The 20,824-nt window shown below is 35.9% G+C and overlaps 1 protein-coding gene across 1 annotated transcript in view; it reads left to right on the top strand.

Annotated features, from left to right (window-relative positions):
- GALNTL6 (UDP-N-acetyl-alpha-D-galactosamine:polypeptide N-acetylgalactosaminyltransferase-like 6) overlaps nucleotides 1–20,824 on the top strand; it is a 2,035,427-nt gene that overhangs the window by 379,422 nt on the left and 1,635,181 nt on the right. The window lies entirely within an intron of this gene.

Below are 20,824 nucleotides of genomic sequence, written 5' to 3'. Positions count from 1 at the left end.
ATGAAGTCCTTGACAACTTCAATCTTTTCTCCATTGATAAGAATGTTGTTTATTGGTCCAGTGGTGAGGATTTTTGTTTTTTTGACATTGAGATGTAATCCATATCGAAGGCTGTGCTCTTTAATCTTTATAAGTAAATGTTTCAAGTCCTCTTCACTTTCAGCGATTCTTGTTGTTAGGTGCCATCAAATCAGTACTGACTCATAGTGACCCTATACACAACAGAACAAAACACTCTCTGCTCCTGGGCCAATCTCACAATTGTTGCTATGCCTGAGCACATCACTTCCGACACTGTACCAATGCATCTCCTTGGGGGTCTTCCTCTTTTTCTCCACCCCTCCACTGTACCAAGTATGATATCCTTCTCCCAGGTCTGGTCCCTCCTGATAATATGTTTGAAATATGAAATACAAAGTCTGGCCATCCTGGCTTCCAAGGAGTATTATGGCTATATTTCTTCACCGTATTTACTTGCCTTTGAAAATATCACTTCTCTTTTAGGAAGCTGTTTTCAGGATTCTCTCCTTGTCTTTGATTTTTGGAAAGCTTGAATATAATATGCCTTGGTGATTTTCTTTGGGGGTCTATCCTTCCTGGGATTCACTGAGTTTCTTTCATGCTTATCTTTCCATTTTTCATGATGTTAGGGAAATTTTCTTCCATCCACTCTTCAACTATCTCCTCTGCGTTCTTCTATGATTCTTCCTGTTCTGGAATTCCATTAATTATCGAGTTAATCCTCTTCACATTATCCCACATGAATCTTAAACTTTCTTCAGATTTTGAAAAATCCTTTTTTCTGCTTGCTCTTCTGTTTTAGCAGTACGGAGAGATTTGTCTCCCAGATCGCTGGTTCTGGCATCCATCTCTTCAATTCTACTCCTTTTCCGTATTCATGTATTGTCCATTTCTGATATTTTATTATTAATTGTTGGGACCTCTTTTTGTAGGTTTTGAATTGTTTCCAATGCTGTTTCTATCTTATTTGCATGTTCCTGTAGTGCTTTCCTGAATTCTTCCTTGTTTTTCTCAACTCATCTCTGAAGCATTTGGATGAACCTCAATATCATTCTCCTGAACTCTTTCTCAGGCAGTTCCAAAGCCTGCCCTCTTTCCAATGGGAAGTCTAGGTTTACATCCAGCTCATTTGTCTCAATTGCTCTGTGTTTTTACTGAACATGTGCCCATATTCTTCAGTTGTGTCTTGGGCATTTTCAATAATTAGATGTGTTTTCAGTAATTAGATGAATGTATGTTTGTGTATTAATAAGCTTTCTCATTTCTTCCAGGTGTATGTGATCAGGAGATGGACTTTCCTTTTTACTTTTCTTTTTCTTCAACTCAGAGTAACTGCAGTATATGTTGGATGTCTATCTGATGTATAGCAGCTGGTATTGGCTCTTGCTTGGATGCTGGGATTTTATAGGATGTGATTGTGATTTGGCTAGTTTGGCTATATGACCACAATTGCTTGGGTAATGTTGGGAAAGAGCTCCCCGAAGGTAGAGGGGGGAGAAAAACAGGAAACAAAGCAACAACAGTGGGAAAACAAACAAACAAACAAACAAAAAAAAAACCCCACCAGATTCGTTCAATTTTCTATGACCAGCCCCCAAAAATTTTTTTAAAAATACAAGTATGATTTTAATGCCCCTCTCTTGGTTTCTTGCCTTCAAGGGCACCTGATAAATTTCAAGATATTACTTTTGCTCCTTATGATATAACTCAGGGTTTACTTTTTGCCTGCTTTTCTTTTTCATCTATCTCTCTCCCCCTCTACAAGCCTGTTTAGGTTTGGCTGTAGCCCCTGCAGGAGACCTTTCAGGTTTAAGCAGTTCCTGTTGACTCCTCCCCCTTCTTAGATTCTGTGCCTAGTGGTCTTTGTTCAGCAGATCCATGTGTATGCATAGTAGAACCTATGGGGGCAGGGGGTTATCCACTCACTCAGGCACACCCTCTAGTCACTAGAGTGGAGGTGTGCAGATAGCATGAGTCTAATGAACAGAAAAAAATAATTTTTTCACAACTTTATATCTAAGGATTAGTCAGACCTCAGTGGTGGAAGTGCTTCTCTGGTCCTTCACCCACTCCATCATCCCTAGATGGCCACTCTGGGACCCGCTGGCAGCCACAGATCAATAAACATCACCTTTCTTGCTTCTGCTACAAATCCCACTAGCAGGAGGCATTCGATCTTTCTAAATATGCCTTTATATGTAGTGCAGAGTTCTGGGACTGGTCCCTGTATGTTATTCTGTGTTATTGCTGATGGAGGTCTGTACTGCACTTTTCCCTTATCTGCCATCAAGCATGTGTTCTTCATCTTCTTTTGATACTTCTCGTGCCATTCAATATTTTGTCTATAAAGTCCTTCAATATTTAATTCAATGCTTGATTTTTTTTCTTCACGTCTTTCAACTGGGGGAATGCTGAATGTTCCTTTCCTTTTGATTTTCTCTCAGACAGTCTTAGTTTAATTAATAATTATAGAGCAAAAAATTTCAATTTTATTGTTGTTGCTGTTAAGTGTTGTTGACTTGATTCGGACTCATAGTGACACTGTGTAGGGTTTCTGAGAAGTATTTGGTGGGTATGAATTGCCAATCTTGCAGTTAACAGTTCAGTGCGTATCCTACAGCACCACACCAGGACCCCAGTTTTCAATTACAAGCCATAACATTAAATATTGGAATATAAAAAAGCATGTATCTTCTACAAAACTAACAAGTTGAGATTTTTCACTTTATTTTATATCTAAGCTCTCAAGCTCCCATTTATTCAAAATAGTAGAAAATGTAATCTGTCAATTCAAGGTACTATGTTGTTGTAGTTGTTAGGTACCATTGAGTTGGTACCAACCCATAGCGACCTTATGCACAGTAGAACGAAACACTGCCCGATCATGAGCCAACCTCACTACTGAGGTTGTTCTATGATTCTTCCTGTTCTGGAATTCCATTAATTATTGAGTTAATCCTCTTCACATTATCCCATGTGAATCTTAAACTTTATTCAGATTTTTAAAAATCTGAAGAAATTTAAAAAAATGTTTAAAAATCCTTTTTGCCACGTTTGAGTCCATCAATGCTGCCACTTGGCCAATCCATCACGCTGGGGGTCTTCCTCTTTTTCTCTGACCCTCCACCTTACCAAACATGATATCCTTCTCTAGTGACTGGTCCTTCCTGACAATATGTCCAAAGTATGAGAGACAAAGTTTGGCTATCTTGGCCTCCAAGGAGCACTCTGGTTGCACTTCTTCCAACACAGATCTGTTGGTTCTATGGGCAGCCCATGGCACTTTCAATATTCTCCTCCAACACCATAACTTAAAAGCACCAGTTATTCTATGGTCTTCCTTATTCACTGTCCAGCATTTGCATGCACATGCAGTTATTGAAAATATTGAAAATGGCTTGGGTCAGGAGTACCTTATTCTTCAAGCTGACATCTTTGCTCTTCAGCATTTTAAAAAGGTCTTGTGCAGCAGATTGTCCTATTGCAATACATCATTTGATTTCTTGACTGCTAATTCCATGAGTGTTGATAGTCGATCCAAGAGGAATGAAGTCCTTGACAACTTCAATCTTTTCTCTGTTGATAAGAATGTTGTTTATTGGTCCAGTGGCGAGGATGTTTGTTTTCTTTACATTGAGATGTAATCCATGACAAAGGCTGTGCTCTTTGAGCTTCACTTTCAGCAAACAAGTTTGTATCATCTGCATATCTCAGGTTGTTAATGAGTCTTCCTCCAATTCTGATGCCATGATTCTCTTCATATAACCCAGCTTCTCGAATTATTTACTCAGCATACATGATGAATAAGTACGAATATAACCTTGTCGCACACCTTTCTTAATTTTAAGACATTCAGTGTTCCTTTGTTCTGTTCGAACAACTGCCTCTTGGTCTATGTACAGATTCCTCATGAGCACAATTAAGTGTTCCAGAATATTCATACTTCACAATATTGTCCATAGCTTGTCATGTTCCACAAAAATCAAAAGCCTTTGCATAGTCAATAAAGCACAGATAATCATCTTTCTGATATTCTCTGCTTTCAGCCAATATCCATCGGACATCAACAATGATATCCCTCATTCCACGGCCTCTCTGAATCTGGCTTGAACCTCTGGAAGATTTTTGCCAATGTATGATTGTAGCCATTTCTGTATTACCTTTAGCAAAACTTTACTCGCATGGTATATCAAAGAGATTATCCAATAATTTCCGCATTCTATTGAGTCACCTCTCTTTGGAATGGGCACACATATGGATCTCTTCCAATCAGCCAGCCAGATAGTTGTCTTCCAGATTTCTTGGCAGAGATGAGTGAGTGCCTCCTTTTCCACCTCACTTTCTTGAAAGATTTCAATTTTTTTTCCATCAATTCCTGGTGCCTTGTTATTTGCCAATTCCTTCAATGCACCTTAAACTTCCTCCTTCAGTATCATTGGCTCTGGATTATATATACTACCTCTTGAAATGGATGAACATTAACCATTTCCTTTGGGTACAGTGACTCTGCATATTCCTTCGACCTTCTTTTGATGCTTTCTGCATCATTGAATAATTTGCCTAGTGAACCTTTCAATAATGAAAGGCAAGGCTTGAATTTTTTCTTCAGTTCCCCCAGCTTGAGAAATGCTGAGCGTGTTCTTCCTTTTTGGTTTTCTGATTTCAGATCTTTACACACTTTGTTGTAATATTTGGCTTTATCTTCCTGAGCTGACCTTTGAAATTTTCTATTCAGCTCTTGGACCTCCTCATTTCTTCCATTTGCTTTAGTACCTCTACACTGGAGAGCAAGTTTCAGTGTCTCTTGGGACATCCATTTTGACCTTTTCCTTCTTTCTTGTCTTCTCAATGAGTTTTTTCTTTCTTTATATAATGTTCTTGATGTCATTCCACAACTCTTCTGGTTTTCTGTCTTCAGTGTCTAATGTATCAAATCTGTTCTTCAGATGATCTCTAAATTCAGGTGGGATATATTCAAGGTCATACTTTGACTCTTGTGGACTTGTTTTCATTTTCTTCAGTTTCAGCTTGAATTTGTATATAAGTAATTGATGGTACTTTCCACAGCCTGCACCTACAGCATAGGCATTTCCAATTTTAAGAACACATTATTTATTGAGCAAATTATTCATCTACATTTGAAATTCCCCTCCTCTTATTCTCATTCATACTTCCAAATGGAAGGCTTACCTTTAGTCTTGATAGCTTAGGTTTAACTGTTTAGAGAACACAGAAAATATTGGGAGCTTAGTGTGGGGGTAAGACAAAAAAGGGAAGATAGCCAACAAAATGCAAATGGGTCACTAATGTGTAGGTACAATTTATTCATGCTGCGGAATCTGGAAATATGCAATGATGCACCTCAAACATTTATACATGAGTCATAGGAGCATGAGCATGTATGAGGCACCAACTATCATCAACATTTGACTATCTCTAGCAGGCAAAGGCAAAGAGTATGTTAGTTGTCTAATACCTCAGTAATTTTCAAAGCACAGAAAGGTCTCCAGTAAAGGATGCAGATGTACATAAATCTATCTGGTAAGTGCCTATCTCCAACATCTCACACATCTAGTCTTGTAGTAGACTCATGAGACGTAAAACATTTTAGTATTTTATTTTCCAATAACTTATTATATTTTACCATTGTATCTCTGTAGGACATTTTGAGCATTGAAAAAATAAAAATAAAAATATCTAAGTCTGTGAGGCACTGCTTTTTAGGCCCTTTAGTAATGACTTTAGATTCTAGTTATGGAAATTGCATATTCAAGACTTTAGACTATTTTAGGTGATCCCTAAAGCAGATGATTTGTGCCTTGCTTCCCTGGGAAGAACTCAGAAAAGGCTGCAGGACAATCTTTGAACCTAATGGGTACGTCAACCTACTTTAGAAACTATAGCCAAAAATTCTAAGTGTACTCTATACTCCAATCCCCCCACCATCCAGAGAGAAGTAGAATTCACAAGAGAAATTATAGACCCAAAGGGTCTGAGTATCAGAGCAACACAATCAGGTTACTACATTTCCCACAAAAAGAATACTGATACAATGACTACATGGAGAACATGAGTAGTTTGTCACATACAACCTTCAAGAAAAGTCAGAACTTCAGGATCACAACTCCTACTACCATTGATTAGTGATCACTTTCACCTGCAGTAGGTATGTTTAGTAGAAACAACTGTACTTGGATTTGACTCTTAATTGATAAAAGAAAACTTCTGAATTTTGTTTTTGTTACTTGTGGATTTTGTTTTAGTTTTTCATGACAATTTCCTGTATTATTGTCTCTGATAACAGACACACTCATAAGCATAAACACAAACTTGATATAATTTACTTTTTTTTTTTTTTAATGTAAGAAATCTCTACCCTTCTCTTAAAAAAAATGCTTATATCAAGTTGTTGTTACTGCCTGAGTGTTAAGAGAAAAGTAATGGTTATCAGAAAGTGCAATGAAAGAAACTTCAAAAAAAATCTAAGATAATATTCAAAACTCATGATTCTAAAAGTAGTTGGCCTGTAAATAGTAGGTAGGAAAGTTAAGTAAGTAAATAACAGCAGCAGTAGCAGCGGCAGTTTCTTTTGAGTCTATTCCAATCCCCTGATCTACTAACCATAAGGGTAGAAGTTGAGCCCATTCAAGACACTATTGAAGGAAGACCTGATGGTCCACTTCTGAAAAATCAGTCATTTCAACCCACTGGAGCCCAATTCTATTCTCACACACATGAGTTTTGTCAATAAAAGTGAAAATTAATAAGATCAAATAAAAGCAACTCTGCTTTTCAAGATAAATTAATTCAAGTTAACATGAACAATCTAAATAAATGTACAAATGGAGTAAGAATTTCATTACTAAAATTTAGTGATGTAAAATTTGCAGTTTCCAAATCATATTTTGTATTAAAAACATTTTAAGACCTCTTTGAAACCAAATTTGGTTCAAGTTAATACATTAATTCAAGTGATCAAATGATCAAGTAGGTGCTATCTCCCATTACTACAGTTTACTGAATAAATACTTTGCACGTAGACATTCAGAACAGATAAACATTGATTCAAAAGTAAAACCATTAAGATTTGGATATAGCAGGTATCTATCCTTTTGAAACCTGCTTTCTTTAGCATCGATGGTGTTGTCAAGAATATTTCAAAACAGCCTGGAATGAATTCAGTTTGAAGGGGACTGCTGAAAAAGACAGGGACATATGTTCTTGGCAGAGAAACAGGATTTAAAGCACCTCAGAATTTATCCCACTGTAATCAAACATTAATCTGCCCATGACGGTCCTTCATTCATGCATACTTGACCTCACAAACTAATTTGAGTGGGAATTTGAGCCTTGAAAATGGAGAACTAAGTCAAATAATTCATAATTTGTCTAATATGGAGTCATAAATGAAGGATAGAAGTGAAGAAACTGTTCAAAGAAAATATAATTAGACATCATAAAGAGATGGTAATTGTTACTATTTTTAGTTGCTGTTGAGTTGATTCCAATTCATGACGGCCCCATATGTGCATAGGAGAACTGCTGCAAAAGGTTTTTACAACTGTGATTTTTTCAACTTTAGAACACAAATCTTAAGATGGGTGGGTTCAAACTGCCAAATGTTTGGTTAGCTGTAGTGTGCTTAACAAATCAAGCACACTGCCATCAATTCAATTTCAGCTCCTAACAACACTTAGCGGGTTTCTGAGACTGTAAGTCTTTCAAGGAGCGAACAGTCTCATCTTTCTCCTGAAGTTTAGCAGTCCAACAATTATACCATAGCATCCATTACGGAGATAAAAAATAACAAAATACATTTCCTGAAACTACAAAAAAAGTTACAATTTCCAAATTAAAAATTTTAAATATGATTTTTAAAAACATCTTTATAGTAAATTAGGTGAAAGTTTACAAAGCAGATCAGTTTTCATTAAACAATTAATTCACATTTTGTTTCTTCTCACTGCAATCCCCACATGTATTGTGACCTATACTACTTACTTCCTATGTCTCTTGATTCCATTTCTCCTCCTTCCTCATCTCTATGATTTTTTTTTTCTATAGATAAATGCTGCCCACCACGATTGCAAGTGGTTGATTATTCTAAGGTGTGTGTCCCTTCCTAGTGTATTGTCCCCCTTATAGGCCTCTCTAATATTTGGCTGGTGTCCTGGTGTGGCACTGTGGGTTAATGTGCCAGACTGCAAAGCTGTTTGAACTGCAAGGTGGGCGGTTCAAGCTTGAAGACAGCAGTCCAACACATAACCCAGAAGTGACTATAAATTGCATCAGCCTTTGTGTAAACACCATACTTTAGCATATCCTCCTGAGATGAACAATAGAATATATTACATTCCAAGAATAAAACCAAAGTAGAACAGATTTTTATGTAACAGAGGAAGCCAATATAAAGGGTACTAGACTCTAAGACCAAGTCCTGGTGTGGCGCTGTGGGTTAATGCACCACACTGTCAAGCCGTTTGAACTGCAAGGTCGGCGGTTCAAGCTCACCAGATGCTCCTAGGAAACCCTATACAGGGTCGCTATGGGTCGGAACCGACTTGGCGGCATTTCACAACAATAGCAACAGATTCTAAGAAATGCAGAGAATGAAGACAGCTGCTGCGCAAAGGACAATTTAGGGAATGTGAATCAAATTTGACCTAGTCAATATTTTATCAAGGTAAAACACTTTTCCTAAAATTTGGAAGAGGTCAGTTCCAAAATGAAATGTACTTTCCTTCTAAGGAGTCCTGGAGTGGCGCTGTGGGTTAATGTGCCAGACTGCAAAGCCGTTTGAACTGCAAGATAAGCAGTTCAAGCTCACCAGCTGCTCCTCAGAAACTCTATACAGGGTCGCTATAGGTCGGAATCGACTCGATGGCACTTAACAACAACAACAACAACAACAACAACAACAAGGAAACTTAGGTAATTCTACAACAAGGACAAAAATAGTTCTTTATGTCAAATGAAGACCATCATTAAAGCTTAATTAACAAAACATAAACAACCTCAAAGAAATACACAAGGTTCCATTTTTTAACATATGTCAACTTTATCTAATGTTTTCTATCAGTAAATTTCAGATGTTCAAGTATTTATCTAATTACCTTTGAATCTTCCATGTATGAGGCAAATTATGTTTCCATTCCATTATAATTATTTTTTAAATTTATGTATACTATGTATGACTCTGGTGTGGAACTGTAGGATAAGCACTGGACTTCAAACTGTAAGTTCGGCAGTTCAAACACACCAGCTGCTCTTTGGAAACCCTATACAGGGTTAGTATGATTTGGAACTAGCTTGACGACACTTAACAAAACAGCATTATATAAATATATATGTATCTTTTGTACTTATATACAAAAACAATGTAAAGTTTTACATTGTTGGAAACCCTACATTGTTGGATGAGTTGTTTATATGCTCAGTAACATTGATTTTGTGATTCTGCAAAGTTTACAAGGTCCGTAGATTAACTTTAGGAAATGTATTCCATTATTTAAATTAACACAATATTATCTAGTTTCTAAGGAAAAGAATAAATGCAAATTGCTAAATATTGTCTTTATTAGAAGCACTTTGGGTACAAATATGGGAGAAAAGAACAAATGTCTCAAGATAACTATGAGTGTGGTGCACATGGATGCTGATATTTTGAGAACAGGAATTACCTAAAACCAAAAACTATTTGAAATAGTTACTTCACACATTCTTGCAACCAAAAAACCGTTAATTGTTGAAGAGCCTTTTTGAATATTGACTAAATGATTAGGCCCCTTCTCAGTGTCTTTCTCTCTGTCTCTCTCATTCTTTTTCTCTCTCCTTCCAATTTAATGTATGTAGGTAATACACTGAACATAGAGGGAAATATATATATATATAGCCATCAAATCATTCCTAACTCAGGATGACCATTTTTGTTTCAGAGTACAATTGAAGTCAGTAAGTTTTCTCAGACTGTGATATTTCAAAAATAGATTTCCAGTTTTCCTCTAAGGCATTTTCATATATATTCAAACTGCCAATCTTTTGGTTAGTAAGGTACATTTAACCATTTATGCCATCCAGGGATTCCATATAGAACATATATTTATTAAGAAGAATTTAGATCAAATGTAGTAAATGTTGTTATAAGCAGTGTCTCAATTCTACCTCATAGAGACCATATATGGTAGAGCAGAACTACCCCACAGGATCCTTCTCCATGGACAAAGGAGGAATCAGGCTAATGATGAGACCAACGCATACTTCACTGTAAAAGATCCCAATCTTCTATTCTGTATTGAGAGTAGTTCTGCTTTCTTCAAATGACAGTCTAGTGTTGTCATTCAAATTTTATAAAACGATCCCATCAGCATCCTTTATTTGTCAAGTAAAGGGAAACAATCATTTTTGATCACCTGAATATCTTGTAAAAAATCATTTTGAAAATTCTTAGAAAGTTCAAGACTGGAATTCTATGATTTATTATTTATTTATTTTTAAATCAAGTTAAAAGAACTTGGTTCAGAATTGGAGGAAGACTCATTAACAGTATGAAATATGCAGATGATACAATCATGCTTGCTGAAAGCTAAGAGGACAAATACATTACTGATGAAGATCAAAGACCACAACCTTCAGTATGACTTGCACCTAAATGTTAAGAAAACATAAATCCTCACTACTGGACCAATAAATAATATCCATATAAATGGAGAAAAGATTGACATGGTCAATAACTTCATTTTGCACATATCAACCATCAGCACTCAATGAAGCAGCTGTCAAGAAGTCAAATAATGCATTGCATTAGGCAAATCTGCTATACAAGACCTTTTTGAAGTATTCAAATGCAAAGATATCCATTTGAGGACAAAGTTGAGCCTGACTCAAGCCATGGTATTTTCCATAACTTTGCATGATTATGAAAGTTGGACAGGGAATAAGGAAGATAGCAGAAGAATTGATGCATTTTAGTTATGGTACTGGAGAAGAATATTAAAAATACCATGGACTGCCAAAAGAACAAACCAATCTGTGTTGGAGGAAGTACAGCCAGAATGCTCGTTGGAAGCCAGGATGGCCAGACTTCAACTCTCATACTTTGGACATATAATCAGGAGGGACCTGGTGATATCCTGGGGAAGGACATTATGCTTGGTTAGAGGGTTGTAGAATAAAGAGGAAGACCTTCAATGAGATGGATTGGCATAGTGACAGCAGCAATATGTTCAAGTGTAGCAACAATTGTAAGTTTGGCACAGAACCAAAAAGTGTTTTATTCTGTTGTGCATAGGGTTGCTATGAGTTGGTACTAACTCAACGACACCTAACAACAACAAAGGAACCTGGTGACTAAATGACTAAGAACTCAGCTGCCAACAAAAAAGTAAGTAGTTAGAACCCACTAGGTGTTCTGAGGGAAAAAAAAAACAACAACACATGGCAATCTGTTCCCATAAATACTTGCTATTGTTGTTGTTTTGTGCCATCAAGTAGGTTCTGGTTCATAGCAACACTCTATAGGGTTTCCAAGGAGCAGTTGGTGGATTTGAACCACTGATCTTGTGGTTTTCATTGTAGTGCTGCTGATCCTATAGCACCACAATATAAGTCTGTTATAAATATTACAACCTAAGAAACACTATGGGCTAGTTCTTCTCTGCCATGTAGGATCTTTATGAGTTGGACTGACAAATGGCATATATAACATTTATAACATTTGGTTACTCTTTATCACTTGCATATCTTATATTGTCTTAACTTCTTTCCCAAATGTAACTTTGTGATTTTAATTAGATTTCTTCTATGATAACATAATTTATTTTAGATCATTAACAATCTACTTCCAAACTTTCAAAACTTCCTGCTTCCAAATACCCTGCCAGTATTCAGTGATAGTCTTAAAACCCTATCCAAACTTAATTTCAAATAAAAGTAACAATCATAACTATTTCCTGAGGATTTATCAGGATTGAGCATTGTACTCTAAATGCTTTGCATCCTGTTATTTAATACAGCTTCTCAACTTTTGAAGTCAGTATTATTATTCTCATTTTATATGTGGACATACTGAGAAAAATTTAACAACTGCTTAATGTCACACAGCCTAGAGGTAATCCAAACATGAATCAAATTCATGCCAGTCTGTCCCGGAAGTGTATGCTCTTAAGTCATTACAAAGTATTAACTCAACCTACCAGGATTTATTTGTTAAGAAATAGGATAATAAATGGTTATATTTATATTTTATATGGTGCTATATGATAAGCAAAGGAGCTCTGGTAGTGTAGTGGTTACAAATTGGGCTGCTAATCTCAAGGTCAGCAGTTCGAAACTACCAGTGTTTCCGCAGGAGAAAGATGAGGCTTTCTTCTCCCGTAAAGATTTACAGCCTCGGAAACTGTGTGCAGGGTCACTAAGAGTTGGAACTGACTCCATGGTACTTAACAACAACAACATATGATAAGCACTGGACTGCTAACCATAAGGAACACAGTTCAAGTCCACCAGCTGATCCTCTGACACCTTATATAGGGTCAATATGAGTTGGAACCCACTCAAGGGCACTTAACAACAACAACATTGTTTCTTACTGTCTTACCTCCCTACATTAACTTTTAACACACATATTTATTTTATCTCAAAATAGGAAGTCAAATCTGTTAAAAGCAGAGAAATATGAAAGAGGGTTGTCTGTGAATCAAAGGTTCTTGATTACATTTTCAAAGCAATAAATAACATGTTGTGGTTGTATCCAAAGTCAGCATTCCAGAATGCATTTGAACAGAGCATGCCACACATTTTAAAAGCACAATTCTAAGTTATGGGTACAGTTTTCATGTAACTGCAATCACTTGGCCTTTTGCCCTGTGCTGCATGAGGCTATGAAGATGTGTACAGAGGGTGGGAAAATTAAAGGACTGTGTGCTTGTGTTTCTCCTTCTAAGACCCTCTATCACAGAGACCATGAATAAACTCGCTCTGCTTGGGATCATAATTCATCACTCTATCTCCTTCCTATTTTGCTACTGGGGAGAAACACTGTGAAATTTAATAAGTTGAATAAAAGTTATTTTTGCTCTCTGTCTGTATGGATTCTGGCAGAATGCCTTGTAAAGTGCTTTCTTTTACTAAAAGCTGTGTAATCCCAAACTCCTACCAAACAATTTATTGGCACCAAAAGAAGTTTCTAACCCTTCAAGCAGCCAAAATTTCATCTTGCTTTACCCTACTGTGAAGTCCTTTTATACATCTTAGCACCTTTCACCCTGGGGAGGTATATAGGAGAAGGGACATGCAGCTGGATATATGTGAATGAGAGAACTTGATCCCGTCTTTTTATACAGGCCCTCAGGAATTCAGAGGGAAGAATAGTTTCTCAATATAGTATTTTGTTTAAATATTTCAAAATAATCATCTAGTTTCGTGAAATTAAGGGAACCATTATTAGCCAAGCTATAGTTATTTTCAAATTCTTCTTAAATTCAAGATGCCCAGGTTTAAATTTTTTTTAAAGCATTCCACAGCTTTTGGTTTTTTTTTTTTTTTTTTTACTCCCAAATGAGTTATTTCCAATTTTTCTTATAACTACACATTTTGTAGGTATTTTGCATGCTTTGTTTTCTAAAAGTATATGCCTCTGAAGAAAATCATTTACAAATCCTCTTTCACTAAATAAACAAACCACTATTCCCACATAACAACAACAACAACATTCCTGCTTGGGAAGTTCTGATATGGTACTGTAAGGTAAGCACTGGACTGTTAACTACAAGGTTAGCAATTCAAACTCACCAGCTGCTCTTAGGAAACCCTATAATGGGTCACTATGAATCAGAACCAACTTGATAGGACTTAACAACAGCATTCCTGCTGGAGACAATTGTTTGTGTCTCATGACTACTCAGAGCAGCTCTGCTGCCCCAATTTAAGCCTGTTACTTTGAGTGCTATAGTGAGCACAGAGCCTCAGACTTTCTCCTGGGAGAACCGCATGCAGTTTTGTGAACCTTATATGTAGGCCAAGTTTTCTAAATTTTAATAACATTATTGTACTTTTTAAGATTCTCTCCAAGTTCTCAGAATATATAAAAAATGTGACTAATATTTGCATGCAGTAATACTTTTCTGAGAAAAAGATTTTCCCCATTGTTCTCTATGTAATAAATACTTTGATTACATATCCAAATTTTATTATTTTTTAGGTTCCATCCTATCAGCACTGACTCATAGTAATCCTATACACAATAGAACAAATCACTGCCCAGTCCTGTGCCAACTCACAATTGTTGCTACATTTGACCCCATTGCTACTGCCACTGGGCTGATTCCTCTTGTTGGGGGTCTTCCTCTCTTACTCCAACCCTACTGATAATATGTTTCAAGTATTATAGACAAAGTCTGGCCATCCTGGCTTCCAAGGAACATTTTAGCTGTATTTCTTCAAACACAGATTGGTTTGTTCTTTTGGCAGCCCATGGCACATTCAATATTCTCCTCCAACACCATAACTCAAAAGCGTCAATTCTTCTACGGTCTTCCTTATTCACTGTCCAACTTTCACATGCATATGTGGTTATTGAAAATACCATGGCTTGGGTGAGGCATACCTTAGTCCTCAAATTGACATTTTGCTCTTCAACACTTTAAAAAGGTCTTGTACAGCAGATATGCCTAATTTGATTTCTTGACAGCTGCTTCCATGAGTGTTGATGGCTGACCCAAGCAAAATGAAGGCTTTGGCAACTTCAGTCTTCTCCATTTATACAGATTTTTTTTTATTGGTCCAGTGGTGAGGATTTTTGTTTTCTTTATATTTAGGTGCAAGCCATACCAAAGACTGTGGTCTTTGATATTCATCAATATGTATTTTAAGTCCTCTTGTTTTTGGTGTCATCCAGTTGATTCTGTCTGATAGCAAAATCCTAACAACAGAATGAAACACTGCCCTGTCTGCACCATTGAAACACCAATAGGTGTTTCAGCCCATTGTTGTAGCCACACTATCAATGCATTTCTTTGGGGGTCTTTCTCTGTTTTTGCTTACCATCTACTTTACCAAGCATGATGGTCTTCTCCAGTGAATGACATGCCCATAGCACATGAGATGGAATCCAGCCATCCTCACTTCTTCCAACAGAGACATGAATTCTAATTTTTTATGTCTGAAGCATTATTTTGTATATTCATGTGAAATGTGTAACCCACTGTTCACATTCTTTTTTTGTAGTGTTATTCTATTGTCTCCATTGAGTAATTTACATAAAAGTTCTTCCTGTCCAAATGAAAATACTCTTATTTGAAACACTATCTCTGAATCAAACCTATTCCAGGTTCCACTGCATTGTGCCTTTATCACATGCTAAATGATAACCCATGATCCAAACATTATTCATATTCACTAATTTTGGGGGTGGGTAGAGTTTTCTATTATTTTATGAAATTAAATTCTGTAGACATTATAATCATACCATTCAAAACTAGCTAATGCTAATCATATTGCCCTTGATGCTTTTTATTTCTTTTTCTATTTTTCCTTTTGAGCTTGTTTAAAGACAGTGACAACCAACTCAACATTATGATTATTTGACCTTCCCTGCCTCTGCCTTCATGTCTGAACTAGTTTTGACCTAAACCATTACAGTTAATGGCTGATTCGTGTAATCTTGAGGTCAGACACTTTAGACGGTTGAGACAAATTTGTTTTCTAAAGTGTATGCTAGGTCACAGTCAGTAGAAAGAATTTTGATTATGGTACATTAGACTTTTCTATTTAATACTTTATACTTTAATACTGTATACTTTTAAGATTTAAACTCACTTTAGAGACTGTATCCAATTTATGTATGAGTTGTCTCTTTCGTCTTTGGGTTTGGTTGACACCATTTCTATACGCAGCTTTGAGAACTGATTGGGAACAAAATAGTGTTATTCTCCCTTCTTGTCCCAGTAATTAGTTTAACTATCCAGGACAAAGCCATATAGTATTGCCATACCCTTCCTGTATACATAGTCCCATCAGTATCATGGTAAGTCTTTTGATGATGGCCATTTGAAAAACACTCTTTTTTAAAAATAGATATTTTATATGACATATTATGTGAAAAAAAATTCAAAGGTAACATTTTATAGTATGTATTTTATCAAGTCTAGATGTTAATAAAGGGTTCTAGTATAGAGCTAAACTGTCAACTGCAAGGTCAGTGGTTCAAGGCCACCAGCTGTTCCTTGGAAGCCATATACAGACAGGGTTGCTATGTTGAAACTGACTTTACTGCATTTGACAGAAACAGATGTTAATATGTTAGAAGTAGCCACAAGTATTTCTCTTTCATCATATATGTAAATTGATTACATTTTATTCGTCAACAGGTAAACTTTCATTATAATTTAATGAACTTGGCTACTAATTATAAGGTTAGCAGTTCAAGCCCACCAATTGTGCTACATGTTTCATTTACAACCTTGCAAATCCTATGGAGCAGTTCTACTCTGTCCTACAGGGTGACAATGAGTGGAAATCTAATTTTTGGAGTGAGTTTTGGTTTGGTATTACCCTGACCAGAAATTCACAATTAAAATATGATGTATTTTATATGATTTTATATTCTTCTAGTCTTATAGATCTCTGAGCAGCCTTTTTCTTTTTTTAACTAAAAGTTAAACAATTTTCTCGATATTAATAAGAGAATATTATTTATTTTTTTATTTTATGTCTATTTTTTCCCACAACTAAGATACTTTTTAAGAATAATTCATAGAGAAGCAATTCTTTAAAGTTATAACTATAATTTTAAGCTTTTAATTTGACAATAATGCCATAAACCTTATTAAAATAAACATTGAAGGAACAAAACTTGTTTAATGTAGACACAGAATAAATAGTAGGTAGTGGTTCCTGGTGTGGAGCTGTAGGATAAGCACAGGACTTCTAACCTCAATGTTGGTGGTTCAAACTGACCAGACGCATCTTGGAAACCTTATATAATTTTGTCAGAACTGATCTGATGACACTTAAAAATACCAAGTGGTCTAGAGTAAGCATATGGTCACTTGTTAAATTTCAAAGGAACATTATTACTTTTGTCTCTTGGAAACCGTTTAGTTTAGAACTACTGCTAAGAGAAAATACTGTTTTCAATTCTTCTTTATGTTACATTACCAAAGTTTTTTGTTTTTTTTTTTTCTTTCCTTTAACTAATTTCTCAGCATAATGGTTTCTGCTTCACCTAAAGATATAAGAATGTGAAGATACATGACAATTTTACTCAACTAAGAATAGATTGCTACTCCACACACTGGGGAAAGATAATATGTTTTTAAATTTTATTTCATTATTTAGCAATTGAGCTAAGCATATAGGTATTTAATTTTGCACAAGTATACTTAGCTTTATCAAGTTCCAGAGCAATATTACAAATGAGAATATCTGCAAGTCCTATCATTGTTTATCTGCTGTTCAGTGTAGTGTGTACATTAACATGGGGTAGCTTTTTACAAAATGTAAACTGTAGAGAAAGCAAGGGTTGCAGAATTTTTCAAGAGAGTTAAATTTTTCAAGAGCATTTAAAAATTATTATTCAAGTATAGAGTTTTAAGTAATGGCACATATATTAGCAGTGGTATTGTTGATAGTAATGTTAATTGGAACTGTAGGATCAGTACTGGACGATGAAATACAAGTTTAGCAGTTCAACCCCACCAGCTGCTCCTTGGAAACTCTATCCACTATGTGTTAGAACTGACTAGATGGCACTTAACAACAATAACATATTGCACTTGCTTATACGTTGGGTGCTGTACACATATGTTTACTTTTAATACATAGTTTATCATCCCCAAAATGTATAATGGAAAGCCAGAATAGGTTCACAGGCTAGTTGAGTTAACCATCTTATTAAAGGTTTTACTGTACAGTTTTTACTTGACTCTTGGTCCCTCTGGATTCAAACACCACCTTTTGTAGTTATGTTATTATTGATGGCAAAGGAGAACGAGAAAGTGATATGGTAGCCTGTGAAAATTATTGAAAGTAGTTTATAACTTTCAAGAATCATCATTAAAAAATATCCACTCATGAAAAGATAACAACATGGAAGTATTTCAATTGTTTGCTGTTTTACTAAAATAAGTTCCAAAGGAACACAATGGGTTATTTCTTTGCTTTAAAGGGTGTTACTTATATCTGTGCTGACTATCAAGATTATGTTTGATTTGGACTTCTTTTTTTAAACTAATATGAAGTAACTTTTTCTGAGATCAATGATTTCTTTAGGGCTGTTCAGAGTTTTGTTGCTGTTGTTAAATGCCATCAAGCTGATTCCAACTTATAGCGATTCAACTCATATCGTTTCTAAGGAGTGGCTGGTGACCTTGTCAGCAGTCCAGTGTTTATCCTCAGTTCTGAACCAGGACTCTATTAAGAGTTTTAGTGATAAGTAAATTAACACCTTAATATTTCTTTGTAGAGTGGTAAGGCATACAGTTCTCAGAAATCCTCTATTGATACTGTCTTCTTTCTATCCCTGAAGAATACACTGAAAATTTGGGTAGAACATGACCTTGGGGCTCTTACTATTGACTAGGGATCTTACTATACAGCAATGGTTTGTATCTTTGTAACTTTTGAAAATGATCATTTCACCACATTTGCCCTCTTCTACACTCACAGTTCTGGTGTGGCACTGCAGGTGAAGTACTGGATGGCTAACTACAAGGTAAGCAGTTCAAACCCACCAGTCACTCCTTGAAAACCTTATACAGGGTCACTATGAGTCGAACAGTAAGGATTCTGGCATCAGAAGTTGGCTGGCAGTTTTGTAGATGTGAGGCAAAATAGAATATCATTTACACTTCACATCTATGCAAGAACTTTCAAATCCTGGCAGGAGCAAAAAAAAAAAAAAAAGTGTCAATAAACTCAGCAGACAATACTAACATGCCATATGGATAAGTGGTTCATATACTTTTCCTAGGGAATTTTTATTCCTGAGTAAAGTTAATAACACTTGATGAAGCATTTTATTTTAGTTTTGGTTTCTTCTGGAATGTTCCTTTATTTTTGCCCTTTGATATTTCTAGGCTTACTACAACTTAAGAAGAAAACTTTTGATTAAGGTTTAATGGTGCAAATACCTGGTATTTTTCTATCACTACCCTGTGGTGCTCTGGTGTGGTTAATGCGCTAGACTGTAAAGTTGGTTTGAGCCATAAAGTTGGTGGTTCAGGTTCATAGCTTCTCCTTGGAAACCCTATACATGGTTGCTATGGGTCAGAACCAACTTGGCAGCAGTTAACAACAACCCTGTGGTGGGAAAAAGATTCAGTGCATATAAGAGAGAAGCAATCTAAAATGCATAGCACTCTTAAAAGATATTATTCTAGTAAAAAAAAAAAAAATTGAGTAAAGAGCAGTAATAATTTTCTGAGTCTCTCTGTCCCTGTGTGTCTCTGTCTCTCTCATACTCATACATATGTGTGGTCAATAAACATGTAAACAATTTCCAACCTGAAACACAGCTGACTGAACAAAAATCTTTACTGTAGACTAGGAGAGCTGGAAATCCAAGCTGGTAGTAATGGGAACAACAGGTAGTTCTTGCTACAGAACATCTGAAAGGCTTCAGAATTGAAGTCATTAGGAACTTCAGAAAGTAGGGGTACTTGTTGTTAAGTGTCATCGAGTTGGTTCTGAACCACAGTGACCCTGTATGGGTTTTCCAGGGAATAGATGGTGAGCTTGAACTGCTGACCTTGTAGTTCAAATGACTTTGTAGTCCAGTGCATTAACCCATAGTGCTAGATCAGATCTCCACATAAGAAATAGACAGATGCCCAGATCTTTTTCACCTACCCTACAAAACACTAAAAGTTTGTTCCTTGAAGACATTATGTTAAGCTGAACTTTAGTATCTCTGATGCTTTCCCACATTTACACAGAATCCTGGCAGTCTGGCCTATGCCTTCCATGACAGAAGACTAGTAGACTTTATTATGGAAAAATGGATTAACCCAAGAGAAAGGATCTGTGCATAACTGAGGGTTCTTCATGAAGTAGCCTTTCTAGTTCATTCTCAAAAAGCTCTATGAACTCCCACAGAGTACAGTATCATGAAACAGAAACAACCTAAAGAATATCCAGCAGTAGGAGATTGCTTAAAGCACGACATATTACGTAAAATTATATTTACAACATATAGTTTCTATTTAACCACTTAGAATGATGTAAAATAATATATAATACCATGGGAAGATACTGAAAAAAGTTTTTAAGTAGTACAATGTGATCCTATTTTTGCATTTAAGAAAATTGTTTTCTATGAATGCATAGATAAAAAAATTAGAAGCAGATATATTATGTTGTTGACAATGGTTATTTGTAAAATTGTGGATGGTTCACGTTTCTTATTTTTCTTGATTTGTACTTTCTAAATGCCATACAATGGTTATCATAGATTGCTTAAGTAATAAGGAAAAATTGATATATTAAAATGGATAAAGATTATGCAGAACAAGATTCCAAAATAATACTTATTTACATGGAGTCCTGGTGTGGTCTGTGGGTTAATGCGCTGGAAGGCAAAGCAGTTCAAATTCATCAGTACTCATTGAAAACCCTATACAGGGTTGCTATGTGTTGGAACCAACTTGACAACACTTAACAATAGTAATGTGAGTCAGAACTGCCTTGACAGCACTTAACAACAGCAACAACACATTCACATACATACATTCCATTTCCCTCGCTCCAACCTTTTCTTGCTTTCTCAGTGGATGGTTTTTGGTGGTTTGCCATGGAGTCAGTTCTAACT

Source organism: Chrysochloris asiatica, unplaced genomic scaffold (genome assembly GCF_000296735.1).
Source record: "Chrysochloris asiatica unplaced genomic scaffold, ChrAsi1.0 scaffold00066, whole genome shotgun sequence".
Taxonomy (NCBI): domain Eukaryota; kingdom Metazoa; phylum Chordata; class Mammalia; order Afrosoricida; family Chrysochloridae; genus Chrysochloris; species Chrysochloris asiatica.
Note: the sequence above shows the minus strand (reverse complement) of the source record. Positions and strands in the feature narration are given on the sequence as shown.